The following is a 5,705-nucleotide window of genomic DNA, read 5'->3' as shown; positions in this document are numbered from 1 at the left end:
TTCCAAGAACTCAGTGAAGGAGGCTACTTTTTAACAGAAGTCTTTTGCAGAGCAATATAGAGCAGGAAAACATAAAAAAATAGTGATCCTTGGACATATTGATACAAGGAAAACAGAGAGGGAGAAATCAAAATAGAGCCATGAGAGAATATTTGTTCTTCTTCTATTCTGTGCTATTATAATATTATATAGTTCAGAAAGGTAAAGATATTCCTTTGATCCCTTTTCTGACAACATTTTCAGTCTGCCTAGATATATACGGGGAGATTTTTTTTTAATATAGTGCATATTGTTTCTTTCTCACACTTATCCTCTAAGACTAGGAAACCAGAAGCTCCAGCCACAGAGCAGATAGACATGAATCCTATCACTAGGATTTCAATTTGAGGAAGAAATGGTGTTATATCACTAAGAAACAGACACAGGCTCCTTCATCTGCAGCTGGTGATAGAGCATCCCCTGCTGAGCTGCGGGGCATGGAGGGAAGCTGGGCTCCACCTCCGCCTGCTCCCCTGGCCCTGCCGCACCCAGGTGAGGAGGAGAGAGCAACCTCAAGCAGCTGCAGCTTCTCTTGTTGCAAGTTTGGGGCTTCTCTCCAGGCTTGCCACATGTCAAACGTGGATGCATGCAGGGACCAGTTACTGCTCAGGGTGAGGGTACACCTGCTATTTCCCATCTACAAAACCTTGTGCCAGCAGTTGCCAGCAAGAAACTGAGCAGGAGCAAGCCCTGTAGGTGACACTAACCCAGCTTGCAAATAGTGAGGGTTGCAAGAAATCTCCAGGAGAGGATGAGTTATTGCATTTCTTCTCTTATTGCATAATACCACTCTTTAGGCCTCTAGATTAGATGGTGATAGATGTTTACTTAGATACTCAGTGACTAAAGGTCAATTAGGGTCGTGTTTTCTTTTCCCACGGAGAATGCTGACTGTTTGCCCTTGGTATTTTGACAAGTTTAGACCTGCATGGTTTAAAAAAAAAAAAAAAAAAAAAAAGATTGTATCTAGTCCAGTCTTTCAAGTGTTCAGTGAATGTGTCCCTCCATTTTCTTCTTTGCAGTTCACATTGTTTTCAGAAAAAAGGAAAACCAAAATTAACTAAGTTTTGCGTGGCTGAGTCTAGTGGCTGTAAAAATGTAAGCCACCAAAAAAACCCAAGGTTGATTTTGAAAGCTTTGATGAATACACTGTAAGAAATTTTGAGATTCATTGCAAAAGAAAAAATTATTTTCTGCTCAAAATTATGCATTTGATAATTGTGCAAAATTTAAGTTGCAAATAAATTGGAAAAAAGCTAATGTAATAAAAAAAAACCCAAACAACACAAATAAGAGAAAGCAGAAGTTGCAATCCTGGCTTCAATAAGTCCTGTAACTTGTTTAAAAAAAAAAAAGTGATTTCCTCCTATTCTTCCTCTCACTGAAAATCAGACATCCCAAGCAAAGCAAACAGTATAGATGTTCAATCTATCAATATAAATTGGTTCAGCAGTGGTATAGCTAGCACATAAATTGCATGAAGAATATACAGCCTGTTTGTTCTTCTGTTTAGAAAGTACCGTTCAATTAGTCCGGACTACCATATGATGCAAACTTTCTCTCATTCTGTGGGATATAATTAGGAACTGTATGTAGCATCTGAGGGATTCATGCCTTTGAAGAACATGACAACTTTTGAATAAATAAGAAGGAAGATGTGAAAATTGCCATGTACCCTTCTTCTCACTGTGGGGAGCTGAACAGGACTTTTCCTCTCTGGCCATTTAATTATCTCATTTGTAGCTAGGCTTGCATGAATCACTGAGATTCAGGAGAGGAGAGGAGAGGAGAGGAGAGGAGAGGAGAGGAGAGGAGAGGAGAGGAGAGGAGAGGAGAGGAGAGGAGAGGAGAGGAGAAAAGTGATGACAATATGATGAAAATGGCAGATGAGCGATTAGGTAAGCCTCATGTTATTCTCCTTCCAACTAGTCATTGTGACAGCAGCTGAAAGCAACAAGCCATCCTGCTATTCTGTGGAGCAAAGGCTCTTGAATTTTGCTACAGAGCTGCCCAGGACTCTCCTGCAAAATGAGCATTAGGCTAACAGGCAGATGCATGAGAAAAAGCTTCATTTTTATAATGTAAAGAATGTGGCTCTTATTTGAACAGCTAGGTAATATGCAGCACTGTGACTAATATGTCACAGTCTTAGAAGATTTAGAGTTTTGTTGGAGGCAACTGACTCTCCTGATTGGCTTAGGACCAAAGTGATGCCCTTGCAAGTCTATAACCTGTGTAAGCTAAAGGTATTACTTCAGTCAGTATGTCAAAAAGTTGAAAGCAATCCCGATACGAAGATGGGGTGATTGCTTATACAGCCTAACTGAAAGAAAACTGTGTTCTTGAACTATCTGGCTTGCTAATATTCCTCTTTCAAGTGCCAGATCCATCCAAACCCTCAAATTTGGTGCAGAAAGCATACAATCGTATATTTTCATAAAGACATTTTATTCCACCCTTCAGACACTTTATTTGGCCCGAGCTTCTCATACTCTGATCTCATTGATCTTTCACTGAGCAGTGGTTCAGCCCAAAGCCACAGTGTGCCCAGGAGCGCTGGCTCCCAGCTCTTCATGCCAGGAGCTGGGGCAGAGGGTGCCATGGGCACCAGGCATCCTTCCCAGGGAAGCAGTGCCTGGTGTGGCTGAGGGCTACCAGGGTCTACATCTCATCGGAGACCGGCTACAGCAGATGCCAGGAGTGCAGGGCTCAGGGATGTGCTGAGGATCCCCCAGCAATATGTGCCTTGTCGTACCATGTTTGATAAAGTCATTACCAGTATCTGGGGGAGGGCCTTTCCTGTTGCTTAAATCATGTTCTTCATCATTCTGTAGACATTTTTCCAGAGTTCCCCAAGAATGGAAGTTGTTGGTTTGGGGTTTTTTTGAAAAAATGCTTTGTTATGAATTTCACTAATTCCCTATGTTTTAATTTCTTCATAAGGGGCTGTTTTTAAAATGAAAATTTGAGATATATGGGTGTTTTATTTGTTTTATTTCTAGTTTGTTATATACAATGTGAATATAGTTGCATACATACACAAATATAACCTTTATGTCTTTAAAATATAATACAAGATGTTGTTGTTTGTAATAAAATCTCAAATTACAATAATGTTTCAGTTCAGGAATACTGCTTAAACAGTACACTTCAACATGACTGTCTTTTTTTTTTTTTTTTCCCGAGCAAAATTTCAGGAAAATATACTAAAAGATTTTGAATTCAAACAGAAAAGTATTTGCTCAACAGAAAGTGGTTTAATTAAGGTAGCTAGCTAGCTAGCTCCATAGACAACCATATGTAAGCGTGAATCAAACACGAAGTAACTAAGCAATACATTCCGGGCTTTACTTCCGACTTTGTTGTTTGAATCATTACTGGAACAACCTCTTATCTGTTGTAAGCTGGTGCAACGTCTTTGGTTCTCATGCAATAATGTCAATTTATATCAGCTGAGAAGAGCTGAGCTGAGCTAGATTCGGCTCATCAGATTATATACAGTTTGCATTAGTTTAAAATCCATTGCTTGTCGTGTTATTGAAACTTTGCATGGTTACCTTTATAAAAAATTTCCAGAAATGTGGGGTGTGCTAAAGGTCCCTCAAAACTTGCACATCTGCATTAGATAGGAAAAGGCAGAAAGGTTTTCAGAATTATGGGAAATTCTTTGCTCGTATGTCAATCTTGTTAGCGAACAATCAAATCTGAGGTCTAGCAAAACTTGGTGAATGTGCCTGAACTATCCTTCCAGTTAAGTTTCCCAGTATTTGGCTAGAAAATTTCCGGATTTTTCCTTGTAGAGCAAACCGGGTCACCTAGAAACATATTTTGAGACCTGATGATCCATATTACTGTTTACTATTCCCACGGAGATCTGGAGTTGATATTTTTTAAGCACTGAATTAAAAATATTTTACTAATCACTGTAATTTTCTGATATGTGCAATTTCCAAGTTACACTATAAATTAGTCAATGAAAGTATGCAATTGGCAAAGCTTAGTCAACTGATATAGTAATTTAATGACTGACTGATATCCAGGTAAATAACTGGAGCTAATTCAACCTATAGTCACAGTATATCTACAAGGCCTTACCCATATCATAGATGCATTTAGCACTTAAACTTTTTTACAAAATTTGCTTTCAAACAGTAAGTAACCTGAGTGATACAGGGAAACTCACAGAATAGTACAGATTTTTTTTTCCTCTGAGATCTAATTGCATAGTATATTGCATTTTAAATTTAAAATTAAACATATTTTGGAAGATAGTATGCTTAGAAAACACTAGAACATAGTTTAAGAACAAGAGAGGGGTATATGCAATGTGAATATGAAGGCCTACTTTGAATCTACAGCTGCTAATTGCACTAAAAAGCAGTTTGAAATAAATGTGACTCAGTTAAATATAAATATTGTTCAAAATGAACCTCAGCTTTCTAGAAGAAGTTGCTTAGTCATACGAAGACTGTAAGATACTGAGGACTTGATCTCAGAGGAGGCCCATGAAGCCGCACTGTTCTAAAGGAAGCTGCCTACACAGCACTACTTGTAAGATATGAATGGACAACTTGGTGGATAAGGAATTGGCTGGATGGTCACACTTAAAGGGTTGCAGTCAACGGCTTGATGTCCAAGTGGAGATCAGTGATGAGTCATGTTCCTCAGGGGTCAGTATTGGGAACGATGCTGTTTAACATCTTTGTTGGAGACATGGACAGTGGGATCGAGTGCACTCTCAGCAAGTTTGCCGACGACATCAAGCTGTGTGGTGCAGTCAACACCCTGGAGGGAAGGGATGCCATCCAGAGGGACCTTGACAGGCTGGAGAGGTGGGCCTGTGCGAACCGCATGAAGTTCAACAAGGCCAAGTGCAAGGTCCTGCATGTGGGTTGGGGCAATCCCAAGCACGACTATAGGCTGGGTGGGGAATGGACTGAAAGCAGCCCTGAGGAGAAGGACTTGGGGGTATTGATTGATGAGAAGCTCAACATGAGCCGGCAGTGTGCGCTTGCAGCCCAGAAAGCCAACCGTGTCCTGGGCTGCATCAAAACCAGTGTGACCAGCAGGTTGAGGGAGGTGATCCTGCCCCTCTACTCTGCTCTTGTGAGACCCCACCTGGAGTACTGCATCCACTTCTGGGGCCTCCAACATAAGAAGGACATGGAGCTGTTGCAGTGAGTCCAGAAGAGGACTACGAAGGTAAACAGAGGACTGGAACACCTCTCCTGTGAAGACAGGCAGAGACAGTTGGGGTTGTTCAGCCTGGAGAAAAGAAGGCTCCAGGGAGACCTTATAGCAGCCTTCCAGTACCTAAAGGGGCCTACAGGAAAGCTGGAGAGGGGCTGTTTACAAGGGCAGGTAGTGACAGGACAAGGGCTTTAAACTAGAAGAGGGTAAATTTAGATTAGATATTAGGAAGAAATTCTTCACTGTGAGGTCAGTGAGGCACTGGAACAGGTTGCCCAGAGAGAAGCTGTGGATGCCCCCTCCCTGGAATTATTCAAGGCCAGGTTGGATGGGGCTTTGGGCAACCTGGTCAAGTGGAGAGTGTCCCTGCTCATGGCAGGGGAGTTGGAACTAGATGATCTTTAAGGTCCCTTCCATCGCAAGCCATTCTATGATTCTATGATTCTGTGATAAAAAGTGACTCAATACTGTACATC

Source organism: Balearica regulorum, chromosome 1, assembly GCF_011004875.1.
Source record: "Balearica regulorum gibbericeps isolate bBalReg1 chromosome 1, bBalReg1.pri, whole genome shotgun sequence".
In the NCBI taxonomy this organism is placed as follows: domain Eukaryota; kingdom Metazoa; phylum Chordata; class Aves; order Gruiformes; family Gruidae; genus Balearica; species Balearica regulorum.
This window is presented reverse-complemented; position numbering follows the sequence as displayed.